This window comes from Gracilinanus agilis, chromosome 1 (genome assembly GCF_016433145.1).
Source record: "Gracilinanus agilis isolate LMUSP501 chromosome 1, AgileGrace, whole genome shotgun sequence".
Taxonomy (NCBI): Eukaryota; Metazoa; Chordata; class Mammalia; order Didelphimorphia; family Didelphidae; genus Gracilinanus; species Gracilinanus agilis.
This window is the reverse complement of record NC_058130.1, coordinates 706,293,813-706,312,399: the sequence shown is the minus strand read 5'-3', so window position 1 is coordinate 706,312,399 and position 18,587 is coordinate 706,293,813. Positions and strand designations below refer to the sequence as shown.

At 39.1% G+C, this 18,587-nt stretch overlaps 1 pseudogene; it reads left to right on the top strand.

Moving 5' to 3' along the window:
• The first annotated feature begins 4,055 nt into the window (after positions 1-4,055).
• Positions 4,056-17,641, top strand: LOC123232026 (annotated as a pseudogene).
• The last annotated feature ends 946 nt before the right edge of the window (positions 17,642-18,587 follow it).

Sequence of the window (18,587 nt, the reverse complement as noted above, 5' to 3'; positions counted from 1 at the left end):
TATACTTTTGTATGAGCCATTTCTTTATTGGCAAGAGAACTATCTTTGGACTCAAAAGACCTGGATTCTAATCTTGCTTTTGTGACTTCTTATCTCTGTGACCTAAATGAGTTACTGAATATTTCTGACCTTGTTTCCACATCTGAAAGATTAAACTAGATTACTTCTAAGGTCCCTTCCATCTCTAAATCTATGAGCTTATCAGTTTCATTGATTGATAAACCACTGAAAGTACATGTTGATGGGCTAGAAATTTGTGTCGAGCTGGCATATCCTGTAGGGTATCTTCCTCCCTGACTGACATTCATTCTCTCCAGAAATCTAAAATGTATCTATGGAGAATTAGCCCTTTTTCCTTTAGAATATGGGCATGTAGACTTAATATAAAAAAATGTTGCCCACTTAAACCATTAAGTCATCTCAAAAGTATTGCAATTCCTTCTAAGTTACCACCTCACCTAATGCCCAGTTTTTAATAAAGATTGCCCACCTAGTGGTCTGAACCAAAAGCAATGATCAGGATCTTTTCCTGGAAAATTTAAGAGAGAAATTATGAGATGGTTCACATGCATAGAAAAAGGAACAAAAGTTGCAAGCAGCTTTTGTGGTACTTGTGCTTCTATTCTATCCTGGCTTGGTCTATCCTTGCTGACTGTTCTAAAATGTTAATCCCAGAGCACAAGTTCCCTCTAGCCTAGCCTCCTTCTATCACCTCCTAGGCAGTATTAGAGTCACAGAATAAGACAAAAACAAGACTCTTAATTGTGCTTCTCAAAAATCTTTATGCATCCACATCAGCTAAAGGAAGGTGAACACACAGGTAGGCAATCTACCTCTCTAAAAAGGGGTCTGGCAGGATAGTTTGTAATCCCTCTATTCTTCCCACCTTGGCACAGTTCTTTCAAATCCTCTCCTTTAAACCCTTCCCTTATTCCCTCATAAACTCACAAGTAGCACAAAAGCTGCTCGCAACTTTTGTTCCTTTTTCTATGCATGTGAACCATCTCATAATTTCTTCAAAGAAAGATTGTCTAGGAGATAGCTAGTATCTGTACATTACATGGGCCAATAAGACCCTGGTACACAATTCTATGATTTGATTAAAGCCATCTATCTTGAATGGCAAACTAGCAACAATCCATCTTTCTAGGCTGAGTTCATGTTACATTTCTCACACATCTTATATTCTGATCAAAATGTCCTACTTGATATTCCCTTGCAAACAATATTCCATGTTCCACCTCCATATCTTTGCATAGGCTTGACCAAGAGACCTTTCGTGATGTCCCTCCATCTCCAATTATTAACATTCTCTACTCTACCATCTGGAAGATGAAACTTCATGTAAATGTTTGTAAAGTCCTGCACTTAGGTTCAAAAGATCAACCATATTTTTTATTTTATTTGTATTACATTTGGGGTTCCAAATTGTATTCCTCCCAACCCTGTATCAGAAAAGGTAGCATTATGTGTGTATGTGTTTTGTATATTTTAATGCTGTTGTTCAGTTGTTTCAGTAATATCTGACTCTTTGTGACCCCATTTGAATTTTTTTTTGGCAAAGATACTAGAATGGTTTGCCATTTCCTTCTCCAATTTATTTTACAGATGAGGAATTGAGGCAAACAGGTTAAGTGACTTGCCCAGGGTCACACAGCCAAGTGTATAAGGCCAGATTTGAACTCAGGAAGACGACTCATTATGGCTCCAGGTCTAGTACTCTATCCTTTATGCCATCTAGCTACCTAGATATATATGTACAAACCATACAATATATACTTCCATATATCAGTTCTTTCTCTTGAAGTAGGTAGCATTTTCCTTCATAGTTGATTTAAATGATAATATTACTCAGAATAACTTAGTTATTCATAGTTACTCTTCAAACAATGTTTTTCAATGTTCAAACAATATACAATGTTCTCTTGATTCTGCTTGTTTCCCTCTGAATTATTTCAAGCAATATTTCCATGTTTTTTCTAAAACCAACCTGCTTGTCACTTCTTACAGTACAGTACTATCCCAAAGATCAATGTATTAGCACATGACAATGAAAGAACAGTTAGACAGCAGTTTAGGTTTAAAAAAAAAATCTGGTGAGGAAAAAACTATATATAGAAGATATTCAGAACCTCATATATAATCCTTTATGGTTCTTTGTATAGGGGAAATGTTTGTGTTTGATGATATTTGTCCAATTAGATAGAACAAAAGGGAAATGCTATAAAACATAAAGAAAAAAGGCCTGAGGGAACTAGTGATTGCAAGCTCAATAGGAGTCAGCAATGTAATGAAACCTCAAAAGCTAACTCTTAAGACTATTAATAGAACCGAGTGGCAAACCTTTTCCCAGTTCGAGTGCTCCAGAGAGAGTTAAGAAAGTTTGCTTTGGACAGCTAGACAGAAGGGTGGGGTATGCAAAAAATGTCCTGGTCACTGGGAAGAGGAAGAACAGAACAGCTGAGTATGTGTGCCACTGTTTCACCAGGGAGGATCTAGAATGAGAGAAAATCTGTTTCTTCTGTCTACCACTCTGGTCTGATCACTTCTGGAATATAGTGTTAAATGCTAACATTCCTTTTAGTAAGGATGTTGACTTGACAAGCATGACCAGAGTGAAATGATCAGATTGATGAGAGTATGCCATACAAATATGTGTGTAGCACAGCATGGAGTAATTGGAGAAATGTTTAGTCCAGAGAAGAAAGACTTATTGGGGGGTGGAAGGAAGTGTTATAAAGTTGTCATGTGAAAGGGGGATTCGGTTTTTTTCTGTTTGTCCTCAGAAGGCAAGAACAATGGATGAATGTTGCAGAGAGGTAGATTTAGAATTTCTTCATTATTTGAGTTTAAAATGGAATGGGTTTCCTCTGTTTGCTACCTACTGGAGATCTTCAAGTGGTAGCTGGATGACCACTTGTCAGAGATGAGTCAGAGGAATTCCTTTTCTTGTATGGATGGGTTGGATCAAGGCATCTTTGGAATATTTTTCAACTTGGAAATTCTCCAATCTTCTCAGTGTTCTGTCTATTCTATCTTCCCATTGTCTCTCATATTTATCTTTGTCCACCCAACAGCATCTCCTTAGCTCATAGAATGCACCTCCTAGTTCTCAGTGCCCTTACTTCACACCTCCCATGAAAATATGCCTTCATCCTGTTCCAGTGGACTCAGTCCCAAGCCTCAATTCTTGGTCTGATTAGAAGCATAGACAGGTTCTCCACAGAAGAGGTTAATTCAATTTCAAAGTCATTCTTGCTACTGATCTCTGGTTTGTGTCTCTCTCTTTGTGCCATTGGATTAAGCTTATCAGAAAAACTCAGCCCAAAGCTGAGGGGTGGAGTACCAGGGGTGGAGATACAAATTCCAGAAGAGAACATACTTAAACATAACTACAACTGTAGAACCAATTTTTGGGCCCAGTAGTATTCCCAGAGCCACCCTTTTCCACCAGTCCTAGGAAAGAAGTGAATTTCCTGCTGTGTGAGGACACAGTGCACAGCTCTGCACAAGACAACAGTTATATACAGTAGTTACACAGCACAGCTCAGGAAAACTTAGAAGGTAAGTTGGCTTTCTTTCTTAGCTCTCCTGCCAATCCTTATTTTGCCCTGAATCCAGTCAGGTTTTCTCCTTTTTGGAAGAAATCAATTTCCCCTTAGTCCTAGATATTTTAGTCTCCATGATCTTCACATAAACAATCAATCTCTTTACTATATTCATCCTTAAGAGAAATTCCTATGGGCTAAGGATGTTGGAATTGGTTTCATGGAGAGTCAATCCTTGGAGAGAAGGTAGTCACTAAAAAAATAGCTATAGTGAGGCCAGGCCATTTCTGGCAGATAAAATAAACAAGAGTACAGATATGGGAGGGAATAAACCTAGAAAAAGGAGATGAGAGGAATGGCCTGAATGGAATGGAAGACAAGTGAAGAAAGGACTCACCTTTGGAATTCTCTCATTCTCTTAGGCCTACCTAGGAAAGATATTACACTGACACCCTCTCACCCTGCCATAAACACCCTATCTCCAGGGTATTTTTTTCCTTAGGTATAATGGAGATTGTCACTTCTTCAGGCTCCTTTCTCTCCAGCTTTCTCATCTTCCTCTTGCTTGAGACACATACATTGGCTTCAGGTAAGAGTATTTACTTCTATATGGCTCCCAAATGGGTTATCAGGTGGGTTATCAGGTGAGTTCTGAAGGATAAATCCACAAAGACTTTTGTCCTTTCATTTCACTCCCAGTACTTCCCAAGTCATTCCCTCATTAACTACCAGTTCTTCCAAACACCTCTCAGTTTCTCTTCTTTCCTTCCCAAAGTCTTCTCAATATCTTTATCATCCTGTCCTTTCTTCCTTGATTTCTTCCATTGGTCCTGCTCCATTCTCTTTCTAGATGCTTTCCTCTCTCCCATTATAGCTCCCTATTTCCCCTCCTACCTTTTACGTTTTTTCTCTATAAACTCATTTCTCTTCCTCAATAGAACAATTCTCAGTGATTAGACCTACAGAACCCATCCAGGCCTGGTTAGGGAGAGAGGCAGACCTACCATTTACCTGTCTCCCCAGAAAAATGCTCAGTCCATGAAGTTGATTTGGTTCCAATCTCTGGAAATAGTGCATCATTATGAAGATGGGCAGGATATGTTTGGCAATCAAAGCCCTGAATTCCAAGGGAGGACTGAGCTGGTGAAAGATGCCATCACTAATGGAAATGTCGCCCTGAGGATATAGAACATTAGAGCCTCAGACAAAGGACATTACAAATGCCATTTTGATGATGGTTTTTATCTAGAAGAAGATGGTATGGAACTATTCATCTCGGGTAAGGAGTCAAAAGGGAAGTTCTGGAGATTTGAGGCTTCAATATGAAGAATTGGAAGGGTATTTATTCCCATCTGAATAATGACAAGTTGAGGCTGGTTATCAGAGGAGACAGGGAAACTTGGGTTTTGAAATATAGAAACCATGACAGGATATTTAAAACAGTCTTGCAAGATTGGTCCCAGAGATAAAGAAGGAGGAGAAAGGAAATGAGCAAGGGGAAATGAAGAAAGAGAAAAAGAAAGGTAAGAGGGGACACTGGTGATGAAAGCAAAGATGGAAGACATAGAGGAAGAACCCATATCTTTCCATCTTATCCACAACTCTAGTATGAGATACTCCATCACAAGCTTTGCTAAAAATATAGTAAAACTCTATCCACAGCATTTCCTTCATCTACTAGCTTTGTAAGCCTATCAAAAAAAGAAATGGCATTAGTCTGGCATTACTTGTTCAGTGAAGCCATGCTGGGTCTTGGTAATCATTTTCTCCCTTTTCTAAAAGTTCACTTAAAATCTCTTTCATTTCTAGAATTTTCCCAGCAAAATCAAATTCATTGGTTTATAATTTTCAGACTCTTCTTTTCTCTTTCTTGAAAATCACACTTGTCTTCCTCCAATCTTACAGTGTACTTTCCCTTTTCCTGTGATCTTTCAAATATCAATGACAAGGATTCAGGAATCTGCTAGTTCTTTCAGGATATGAGGATGTAGTTCACCTGAGCCAAGTGATTTGAATTCATTAGGTATTTTCTTACTATCACCTTACTTCAATTCTTTATCTCTTTCTTTTAATAGACGATATTGTAATATTTAGAAATTAGATATTATATAATTTATATTTTAAGGTGTGGTCGCCAGGAATCAATCAGATCTAGATCTTTCATAATTAAAACAGACCCAAGTCAGGATCGGTTTTTATGGTAGTTTATTTACAATTAGGAAGGTAAAAGGTAGGGAAATAGAGGGAAAGGCTGGCCCGGGCTGGCAGAGGCCCAGATGGAGAGAGGGTTAAAAGGCAAATTAAACCAGGCTACAAGTCACAAGGCTTTAGCAATCAGAGAGGCAAGAAACCTACTTGAGGTAGAGAGTCTGGAAACGCCAAGGTAGGCCAAGGAAGTCAGCCTAACTTACCCACGTGACAATTCAGAGTAGAAGCTGCCTGAGGTCTCAGTGGAGATCCTTCAGCACCAAGTTCAAAGCACAAACTGCCTCAACAGGAAGTTACCATCATATTTGAAGGACAGCATCTTTCATCACTTCCTGGAGGCCCACCTCTAATTCAAGTGGACAAATGGCAGCCTCTACACTGATTTGGACTGCCCAAAGGGCAGTCCCTTGTTCTTGATTTGTTACTTATTGTCACCTGTGGGTAACTCATCTCCCCTCCCCACTAAGGGAGGTGGGGATGACATTATCTCTGGTGGCTAGAGTTTTAACTATGAATGGGCTTGAGCTAATTCCATTTACACAGTATTAAGGGAAACAATCCATGGTGCTTTGGCCTTCAGTTTCTTGCCCAAAATGATAATTTTTGGCATACTTTTTCTGTTCCTTCAGGTCATTTGGGTTTATACGAGTAGCAAAAAATTAACAATTACTATACATTTTGACAAGTTAATTGTTCTGTCTTGGGGAGGGAGAGAGGGAGGGAGGGAGGGAAGGAGAGACATACAGATAGACAGAGACAGAGACTGTGATAGATAGAGTGCTCCCTGGAAGACAACAGTTAGACAAATAGATTCTTAGTGTCTCTGAGCAATGAATCACCAATTACAATTCTTCTCTTATTCTTCTTTCCCTAACTGGATGATCTCTCATCTGGCAACCACTAGGGTTCTTCTCTATCATCCTTCAGAGAATAAGCAGCTTCATCCTCCCCAGATGATCCAACTCTTTCCTCTTCAAGAAGAATCTCAAGGGATAGCTAGGTGGAACAGGAGGTCCTGAGTTCAAATCTAATCTCAAATACTTCCTAGCTGTGTGACCCTAGACAAGTCACTTAACCCCCACTGCCTAGCCCTTAACCACTCTTCTGCCTTGGAACCAATACACAGACTTGATACTAAGATGGAAGGTAAGAGGTTTTTGGTTTTTTTTTTTAAGAACCTCAAATGTTTATTTTAAAAGTTATCATATGACTGTCTTTTTCCTTCTCTTTCTCCTCTGTGTTATCCTCTTCCACTTTACATTATCTTGGCAAAGATTAAATCTCCCCTCCATCTCAGATCTCCTTCTTTCCTTCAAAAAATTTCTATAAGACATACCCATAAATCCACTCACCGTCAAGGCACCTAGTGGCACAGCAGATAGGACACTGGGCTTGGAGTCAGGAAGACTTGAGTTCAAATCCAACCTCAGACCCTGGCTACATTATCAAGAGCAAATCACTTAGCCTCTTTTTGACTCAGGTTCCTCAACTGTAAAGTAGGGATAGAGCCTAACTTATAATGTCATGAAAATCAAATGAGATATTGTGGAGTAAGGTTAATGTTTTAATAGTGCCTGTCACAGAGTGGGCACTATATAAATACTTATTCTCTTCCCTTCCTATACATCTTTCTCTGGAACTATTTCAGCTCAAAGCCCTTGCAATACGTGAAGCTCATAACTGAACACAATACTTCAGATGTCTTCGGAAAAGAGCAGAGTGCTATGAAAATATTATCTCCCTTATTCAGGATAAGTTGCTTTTATTAGCATTAGCTTTTTAGCTATGTCTCATACTCAAATCGAACTTGCTAATCCCCAAAATCAACTTGTTTTTTCTTAAAAAAAAAAAAAAAAAAAAAAAGAGGGCAGCTAGGTGGCTCAGTGGATTGAGAGCCAGGTGTAGAGACAGGAGGTCCTAGGTTCAAATCTGGCCTCAGACACTTCCCAGCTGTGTGACCCTGGGCAAGTCACTTAATCCCCACTGCCTACCCTTACCACTCTTCTGCCCTGGAAACAATACATAGTATTGATTCCAAGATGGAAGGTAAAAGTTTTTATTTTTTAAAAATAGTTTTATCTGTACCTTTCATTTTCACACAGTATTAATTTCTGAATATGCCATCTATCATATCAGAGTCACGTGAATCATTCTACTTTTAACCAAAAAATGTCAAACAAAACTAACCAATATAGCCAAGTGTCTGACTCCCTAAATACCATTCTACACCCATACTCTCCCAACTTTTTGACAACATAATACCATATTTCTTTTCCAAGGACAATGTCATTAATTAAGCTTCATTTTTAGCATTCTTTTAATTTACATTATTATCATCATTGTTTTATTATTTATGCTTACTTCCTTCTATATCAGTTTATACAAGTCCCCATGTTTCTCTACATTCATATCCATAATTTCTTATAGCACAATAATACTCTATTTATTGTGTGTATTTTGTGTACATGTATATATGTGTGAATATATCACAATTTGGTCAGACATTCTCTTAACTGATGGTAAACCAATTTGTTCTCTCTCTTTTTTTTAAGTTTTTTTTTGTCACCATAAAAACACTGTTTATAGTTCTACATATCTGTCTATATATAATCTTACTTTCCTTAGTTCTTTGGGGTTTATTTCTAATAGTGAAATTTATATTCAAAAGAGAGAGATACACCTCCTTGATATTATCAAGTTGTATCTCAGACATCCATCTGTCCTCCAAACTATGAGGGCCACCCCCTATGCCTTCAAGAAAACCTCCCCCCACCCCTTGCTCCAGTGTACGCCACCCTAGAGTCACACCTATACCTTGGCACAGAATCAGTCTTCACTGTTGAATAGAGTATAAAACCCCCAAAACTGTTGTCCTGGGGGTGGGGGGGAACAACTCTCCATCCATGCATGGTAGTGAGAGTATAAGGCAGGAAATATGGGATCAACTGAATTGGTCTTCCTGGGCAACTTCTACAAGGAAAGAAAAGGGAAAAAGCAAAGGAGCTATTACCTGGATCTAGGCATCTCATTAACCACATACCTGCTGCTCTGGCCTAATTTTATTTCAATTCCCAGTGGTTCCCAAACTTTTTTGGCCTACCGCCCCCTTTCCAGAAAAAATATTACTTAGCCCCTTGGAAATTAATTATTTTTACATTTTAATAGCAATTAATAGGAAAGATAAATGCACCTGTGACCAGCACCTCCCTCCTGGATTGCTGCAGCACCCACCAGGGGGCAGTGGTGCCCACTTTGGGAATTACTGCTCTAATCCCAGGCCTCCAGTCCTTTCTTCTACTTTAGAAAAGAGAACAGCCTTTGTTTGTATACATGCAGCTAATTATTTGTTGACTCTTTAAGAAATGCAGTCTTTTCCCAGCAAATTACAGCAACTTCCATCAACTTATGCTGAAATTAAAACCCCCACTTCTTTATTGCTCTTGCTGCAATCTCTTCTATTATCTCCAGAATTTACTATACCTAGAACTGCTGAGACATTTTTTTCATTCCCATTATCTGCTATTTTTCAAGATAGGTTTGATTTGTAATTAGTATATGACAGCCAAAACCCTAATGTAAACTGAAACTGCTCTCAGCTCTTATCTTTAAAGTCTTATGAGGAAACCTAACTTATAGTTACTTCTCACCTTTTCTTTTCTCCTATCTTCACATTTTAGTTCTTTGTTCTGCCAGTGCATTCTAGTTAAAAAGCCACAGATATTCACAGAATATCTCCTGTGAAGCATTTTTATTGCAGATTTCTCTGTTGTTTTTTCACTTACCTGATGCTGTTTGCCTAGGTACCCTTAGCTTCAATTGGATATCCCAAAAGCCATTGGTCTTGGGCTGAAAATATGGGTCAGACCATCTTGGAATGGGGCTGGATATGACACAAGTTAACATCATGGAACCTCAGAACCAAAAGAACCTCAGAGGTCATCTAATCTAACTCACACTTTGAATAAGAATCCCCTCAACAGTATTGCCAACAAGTGGCTAACTTATCTGTTCTTAAAGGTTTCTATAACAGGAGGAAAGTTGAGAATGCTTTCATTGTTCCTCTGATGACATGGCCTCCAATACTCTCCAACCTTTATATCTATTCTAGCTTTTCAGTTGTAATAGGAATAGGCTTTAAAGGTATAAAAGCAGATTTTTGCAAGCATATTAGGGAAAGCCTGTGCTGGAACTCATGGACATTCTGAATGGAATGCAGGGGGTAGAGAGGAGAGAGCTAAGCAACAGACATTGCTGTTTTGTAAGGGGTTTGGAGCAGAGGTGCAATCAGCAGTCCCTATTTGACCTGGAATCTTGGCGATTGGTGAAGGTTGTAAAGGGTGAAGACATCATCCTGCAAGTCAACTCTGAGTAGGGAAGAGGCCTGTGTGCTGGTGGACAGTTTGCAGACGTCTCTCCCTGCCTGGTTACTTTTGGATCATCGGCTGTGGAGGAGTTGGTTCCTGGTATCCTGAAGACATCTCTGGATCAGTTGTGAGAACCTAAACCCAAGCCCTCTTCCTCAGGCCCTTAGCCAAGCTGTCAACCTGGCAGAAGCTAGGTTGGCTAATGTAAAGGGGGAAAAAGGGGTTTTATGGGTTCAATATATTAAAAGATGGTCATCAGAGGATTGAACTATTATCAGTCCTCAATTGAGAATAATCTCAAGTCAAAATTGACTTTTATGGAAGTTTATTTAAAATTAAGAAGAGAGGGGGCAGCTGGGTAGCTCAGTGAATTGAGAGCCAGGCCTAGAGACAGGAGGTCCTAGGTTCAAATCTGGCCTCAGACACTTCCCACCTGTGTGACCCTGGGCAAGTCACTTGACCTCCATTGCCATAACCTTACCACTCTTCTGCCTTGGAGCCAATATACAGTATTGACTCCAAGGTGGAAGGTAAGGGTTTAAAAAAAAAAAAAAAAAAAAGTGGGGCAGCTGGGTAGCTCAGTGGAATGAGAGTCAGGCCTAGAGACAGGAGGTTCTGGGTTCAAATCCGGCCTCAGACACTTCCCAACTGTGTGACCTTGGGCAAGTCACTTGACCCCCATTGCCTACCCTTACCAATCTTCCACCTATAAGTCAATACACAGAAGTTAAGGGTTTAAAATTGAAAAAAAAATTAAGAAGAGAGAGAGGAAATAAGGAAATAAGAATCTAACCCAGTAGATAATTTATTATGATCCTCTAATTAATCCAGGTAGATCTTAACCCTCAGCCAAGAGTTAGAGGGCCAGAGGCCCAGAGATGAATGGAGCAAAACTTCATTCACAAAGTCTACTAAAAGAAATGTCTTAAGAAAAGTTCAGGAACATTCAGTCAGTCTTTAAACTCACCACATGGAATTCAAAGAAGATATTTAAAGCAGTCTCACCAGGGTCTCAGCATTCCAACACTCCTCCATGAACCAGAAGAGGTCTGTCACCAGATGCCCTCTTCAACCGGAGACCCCCCTTCAATCAGAGACCACTCAACTCCCTCCTTTTAAAGAGGTCTATAGAGATCCAGCTCTATATTTTGGGGGGTCCTGAGTGGCGTTTAGTGGCATTGGATTGAAAAGACAGGAAACAAACTGAGAACAGCCAGACTAATGGTTAGCCCATAGCTGCTCTGACTGCTATGGAGTTTTGAGTTTATTATATACTGGTTTCAAACAAAGAACACAAAGAAAGAATCACAGCTGTGAAGGGGTTACAAATCATACACAAACCCATTAAAGTCTAAAAAGTAGAGAGATAGGCACAGGGTCAAGGGCCAAATTCCAACCACCAATTAGTAGGGGGTTAATTCTGGGAGCAGAAATATATTTCATAGAGATTTTTACTAATTGCGTTCTGTCCCCTAGATTTACAGGACTGCACCTGGTCAGATAAGGTCTTGTCTGTCTTTGTCTGTCTCCGGCCTTATCTAAGTAATATATTTTTAGAGTTCAGGTTTTTTAATTATCAAGGAGAAAAATGTTTAATGCAGTAGCTGCTGGTCTGCTTTCAGGATTCAAAGCTTTAAGGATTCAAAGCTTTCCAATAAGAATATTGAGAAAAGGTGGGGATCTAAAAATGAGTCAAAAGAGGAGTCTCAGATTTTTACCTTAGATGGCCCATTCTGTATGCTACCTGACATGCAGTGCAGAAAAAATCATACGCACAGTTTTACTTGCCTATGATTTTGTAACGAGATCCAGATAAAATATCTATTACAGACTCTATTTCTCTAAATGACTCCCAATAGCCTCTTGGAGAGGTCAAGTTGTTTTTGGATTAACCTACCTGCTGGTACCAAAGCTTTTCAGGGCTCAGGTGACCAGGACCAAACACAAAGACTGCCTCAGCCTGGATTGGTCAGGTAGGGAATCCAGATAACAGGCCCTATCCTGACCCTATTTCTCCAATCAGCCTTCTACAGGGGTCATTTATGCATCACTTCTGGTGCCTTCCCCTAGCCAGGGTGTCTAATCACAATAGACACTTCTCATAGAACGCCTAGGGAGTGGTCAGTCGATTCTGATTCATTCACTCTAGCACACGTGGGTTAGGACCTCCCAGAATTAGAAGGTGCTCTCACCTTTGGTGATTACATCTAAAGATGGGCAGTGTAGACTTAATCTAATTATCACACTAAGAAACTTACCCTTTTGACTCCAGTCCTGGGCAGTTAGACATAGTTTCACCTCACCACCTCTCCTATCCTCTCAAATTACAATTAAACTGTTTCCCTGTTTTGTTTTCTTCATACCTTAAAGTTCTCATAGTGTGTGTATTTGTTATACTCTGAGTTTATCCCAGGCTGGGTGGGGCAGGGTGACAATTAAGGCCTAACAGTCACTTCTGTCAACTCTCATTTCCAAACAGTTAAACCCAGTTTCCTTGGCTTATTAAGTCCCCACCTATTGTCCAATCCTGCCTCCTACTCACCCTTCTGAACCCACATATAATATTTAAGTTAATTCCCCTGTTTTCCCCATAAGACAATGCCTTTTGCGTCAAATGAAAGAGAATTTGTTTTTGTTTTTTAATTTTTTTAATTTTTAAATATTTTTCCATGGTTACATGATTCATTTTCTCTCCTTCCCCTCTTCCCTTCCCGATCCTGACCATATTATTCATTTTTGTAACAGAGTAATCTTTTAAAACCAAAACCTCAAATTATATACCCATATAAATAAGTGATAAATCATGTTTTTCTTCTGTGTTTCTATTCCCACAGTTCTTTCTCTTGATGTAGGTAGTAGTATTCTTTCTTATATGTCCCTCAGGATTGTCTAGGACCATTAATGGCATTGCTCCTAGTAGCAAAGTCGATTACATTTGATCATAAGTGAAGGAAAATTTGAAATTGAATCAGAAGACCCATGTGCTCCATTTGCAATCTGGGATGACCATGAACAAGTCACTACCTCTCTGAGCTTCAATAATAATATAAGCCCCAGCTGATCTCACAGGTTGTTGTGAGGAAAGTGCTTTGTAAACTATAAAGCATTATTAAGATGTATTTTTATTAACATTATTGTCATTCCAGAACCAAACCCTACATCCAAAAACAATACAACCAGAATAGATGGTGGTGAAACTATCATTCTAGAAATTGTCTTTTTATTACTGAAACACTTAAGTCACGTCATCTCTCTTCATTCCTCCTAATAATGAAAATTATAACTTGGTTAAGCACTCTATACTGAATCTCCACCCTCACAATCATGATCACCTTTGACCTATATAAAATTCTCTATTTTATTCTTTGCCTGATATTTGTGACCAGAACATCACTGAAAAGAATTGTTTCTATTATTTTAGCTTACAGGGAATCTTAAATGATTTTGGCCTATGGATGGGAGATATTGTTGGAAGAGAACTTTAAAATAGTGTTTTTACTCTACCAAAGTCAATGCTTTCTCTTAATCAACTAACAGTTAACCGAATAGTATCTCCTTTTCTCTATATCTTTTAGTCTTTTGCAAAACTATAAAGATATGATCCATCATTGCCTCAAAGCCTTCTTGTTCCTTACTAATACCCTCATCAAGGATGTCCTTAATTAGTGTGTACATGAAGCTAATAAATAATGTGTATGAATGAGAAAATACGCTGATAAAAAAAAAAAGAGCAACATAGAATAACAGCTGTCACGGATAGTAGTAGAGCAAGAGTTTTTAATGGTTGGGGAAAACTTTGTTGCATTTATAGGTAACAGAGAAGGAACCAATAGAGAGGAAGTATTTGAAGATTCTCTGCCTGACAAGTCAAGCAGACTAAAAGCTTTTTAGGCTCTTTTGGCCACTTTTTTCTGACAACTGACTTATTTCTGTATAAAATTATTATAAATATCACTATTAATGTAGCCTAATAGTCTCTCACGTGGCAGAAAGCTAATATTCCAAAGTAATGTTTAAACCATCTCCTCTTAGGTGAGGGAGCTGAGCAACAGATTCGTTGGTGGAACATCTTCACTGCATTCATTGTGATGTATTGGGTACTGTCCTTTATTATTACTGTGGTTTTCATCCGACGATTCAGAGGTAACTATAAGGGGAATGTGGGGAGTAGGGGTTACTCACCAGCATACTGAATATATCTAAAAAGGAAAGGCAAGAAAGAAATAAGAAATCAGAGTAATGACTTCTCATCCATCTCCCAGCCACTGATCACTTCTTCCTACACACATCACTTCTTCCTACACACTCCTGGAATCAACAACCTTCAAAAACTTCCCATAGGTCACTGCCTCCAGATCTGCACCTTAAAGTCAATCCATCTAATGCACCCTCCCTCTCAGTGTCACTATTCTCCTCACTCCCTCTGTTATAGGATAATGGGGGCACCAAGGTCTTCCTCTGATGGTGTGAGGAGCTGAAGCTGAGTGAGTGTGGAAATCCCTAGGTGTAGCACTAATTTGTGGTGGTGAACACTAAGGACCCTAAAGGAATATTTGTGAAGAAACTAATATACCCAACTTCAATATAACAGTGTTTCAGGATAAGTGGTGAGTGAAGAGGCTGTGATTTAGATCACACAGCTCTTATGACTGCTTATCCTGGCCCCAAAATGTGGATAAATGCTGGCTGGCTGCAACTTAACTTTGGTTGGAATAATCCCTCCTTCTTCAACTACCCAAGGATATGATTGTTAATCCTTGAGGTAAAGAATGACATTCACCTAAGTAAGTTTAAGATTTAATGGTAAAAAACTTAGGGAAGGGAACAGGGAATTGAAGGAGAGAGGGTTAAAGGAAATCCTTGGCTTAAGTTATAGATGATCAGATGTTATGAGAATTGAAGGTAATCAGGGTTTCTTGTTAGACAGTTGTTGTGGCTTTGCCTGCCAGATCCAACCTGGCAAAGCCAGGTTGCTTTAACCTGAATCAGGTTTGATGATGATTGATACTGCTTCTTCTTGATGAGTAATTCAGTCAGGATATACAGTATGGAGTCACACAAGATTTGAGAGTATGATAGTGATCAGAGCTGGTTGCTGGTATCATAAGTTGATTTGGCCTACCCAAATCCCAACCAAGACCTCCCACCAAAATCCCTTCTCAAAACTGAGACCCCCCCTTTGGTCCAAAATCCTGCTATTTATAGTCTTCCCAGCAACTGACTTTTGCCCTTGCTGGCTCATGGCAAGCTCGATTGATTCTAAGTTCCAAACTGCTGTCAATCATGCTGCTTTTCATATTGCAATGCCAAATAACATTATATCTCCAACTTCCTCTTCTCCACATATTCACAAAACCTCATCAGCAGGATGGTTCTGAAAGGTTTAAAGATTCCTATCTATCCTTAAGTCTTTAACCAACAGTTATATAATGACAGAATTTCAATACTGGAAAAGACCACAGTGGCCATCTAGTTCAACTTATATGTAAAATTAAGTCCCAATATAACATTACCAAGTGATGCATCATCCAGCTTCTGCTTGTAAACCTCAAAGAAGTAGAAACTCACCACTTCTCAAGGCAACCTATTCCACACTTTGGCAGCTTAAATTATTAGGACAAAACTAAATTTATTTCTTTGCAATACCACCTTTTTTTGTGCCATCCCTTCTGGGGCCAAATAGAATAAATCTAATCTCTTTTCTGCATAATAACCCTTCAAAAACTTGACAACCACTTACATGTCTCCCTGAATCTTCCTTCTCTTCACCAAGCTAAACCTACCCAATTCCTTTATCTGATCTTTATATGGCAAGAACTCAGGACCTTTCACCATTCTGTCTGCCCACCTCTGGACACTTGCCAGATTACCAATATCCTTCTTAGGCTGCAGTTCCTAGAACTGTGAAAGCATTACTCCAGAGGACAGAGTACAGGGGCATGATCATCCATGGTCCTGAAAGCAATCTCTTAACGTAGTCAAAAATCTAGCTGACTTCTTCAGCAGCCACGGGACATTGCTTACTTATAATAAGCTTGTGGTCCACTAAAAATTCTATATCTTTTTCAGACAAACTGTTTTCTAGTCTGAATCCTGTTCAAGCCTAGACTTTTCTCCCATTATTCTCCTTCATGCATGATACATTCCAACCACACAGGAATGTTCTATAAACTCATCGTGCTATTTCTTACTTACATTTCTTTACACAGGCATTGCCCATGTCTAGAATGCACTCCTTACTCTCTGTTTCATCATCAAAACCTTAACTTGCTTCAGAGCTCATAACTTTTATTTAGCAAATGTGGATGAAGTTCCAACTATATATGCAAAGTTTTTTCTGTCACCTAGGATAGGGAGATAAAATATTCTTGTCCCTTTCTTCAACCTCAATCTCTTGAGTAAAGGAGGAGAGCATTCCAGAAACGAGGGACAACCTTAGCAAAAGCATAAAGATGAGAAATGGAGTTTCATAAGAAGCAACAGGTAGCCATACAAAGTCAATAAATGAAGGTCAGTAATATGTTTAAAGGATGGAAAGGTAGGATAGGGTGAAGTTCTGAAGAGTTTTAACTGCCAAATATAGGAATTTACTGGGCGCTACTGCCCCCTGGTGGGTGCTGCAGCAATCCAGGGAGGAAGTGATGGCCACGGGTGCATTTATCTTTCCTATTAATTGCTATTAAATTTTTTTAAAAATTAATTTCCAGGGGGCTAAGTAATATTTTTTCAGGAAAGGAGATGGTAGGCCAAAAAAATTTAGGAACCACTGCTTTAAGAAGAACAATGAAGTAACTGTTGAATTATATCCAGAATATGTAAGAAAAAAAATACAAGGTAATTTAAGGTGGAGGTACTAAAAACATGGAGAAGGAGGACATAAAGAAAAGTTATTCCCTAATTGATGGGGAGAAGAGGTATGGAGGAGAATAAGAGAGGTTAGAAGTGTTATTGTCACACACTTTTTAGAATATTTTCTCCAGAACATTCCCTGGATAATGGATGTGGATGGGATCGCAACTGTGGCTACAGCATTTCAAATTGGCCTTGCCATTTGTTATCTATGGATGATGCAGAGATGTGAAGGTAAAGAGTTGGGGGAGATGGGAAGGAGTTATTGGGAGGGGAACAAGATGAAATTAGAGCTCAAGGCCCCAAAATTGCTATGCAACTCTTATCCCTAATGTTTCCCTACTTGGTCCATTCATTATGCTGTCCTTTTAGAATGTAGCCCAGACTTTAACTCTATGCTCGTCAAGGACAATGGGGACTGCCAGGTCTGCTATGAAAGCAGAAATCAGTTACCCAGACATGCTCAGGCCTGGACTCCAGCTAATGGGTTTTGGGGTTTGACCCCCAGGATTTATTTACAGAGAGAAGTGGAAACAGATGGACTTTCTCAGTTGGTGGATCTTCCTGAGCATCACTATATCTTCTACTCTTAGCCTTGGGACTCTACTCCTACTTGTCATCTACCTATTTCTAAAATATGTGTATCATTCCTTCCTGCTCCTGGACCACTGAAAAGGTAATCCAGAACTGAAAGAGTAGACTGATCCCTCCCTCCCTTTCATCCATCTTCATCCTTTTCCTCTTAATTAATTGTTCCCTCTCTAATTCTCCCTGACTTTTCCTCTTGTCTCTCCCTACAGAACTTTCTCTTCTTTTTTCTTTACAGTCTCTGTTTCTCTCTATGTCTCTTTATATTTCTGTGTATCTATCCATCTCTGTCTCTGCCTCACACTCTCACTCCCTCTCTCCCTTTTCCCTTTTTTCCAACCCTCTTTAACATCTAGATCATCAGTATCATTCTTTACATTATTTCCATGGAAAGACAGAACAGACATGATACCTTGCCCCCCTGAAAAGGCATTCTTCTGTAGGAGAAAGATGAATAGACCTGTGTCTCTGAATCTAGGTTCTAATATTTACTGATTACATGAACTTAAGCAAGTTTCTCATCTATCAATCAATCCAGAAATATTTATTAAGCTGTGTTAACCAAAGCATAGACAGGGATAATAGTAGTAATAGACAGTAAAGATAATCATCAGAGGGAGGACAAAAGCATTTAGGAGGATTCAGAAAGGTTCCTTTGTTATGAGTCCTGACACCAGAGAATTTGGTGCAATGGAAAGAACTTTGGATTTAGAATCAGGAGTCTGGATTCAAATCCCACTTCTGCTGCTTCTTAGCAAAGCATTTAACTTGAGCATCTGTAGAGGGAGGGAGGGAAGGAGGAGGGATGGAAGGGACTCTACTTTCACCCAATTAATGTAATCATGAAAGGTCCAGAAATCTCAATTTAATAAATCAATAGATGTGACAAGATTTTCATGAAAAAACAAGATGTAACCATGCCCTGATATCAGGAGGGTTAAAAAATTCTCCTTCAAAAGTGTGATTAAGCCCTTAGTCATTTATAGAGAATTATGTAGGCTTTTGGACATTGGATGAAGGTAGTTGACAC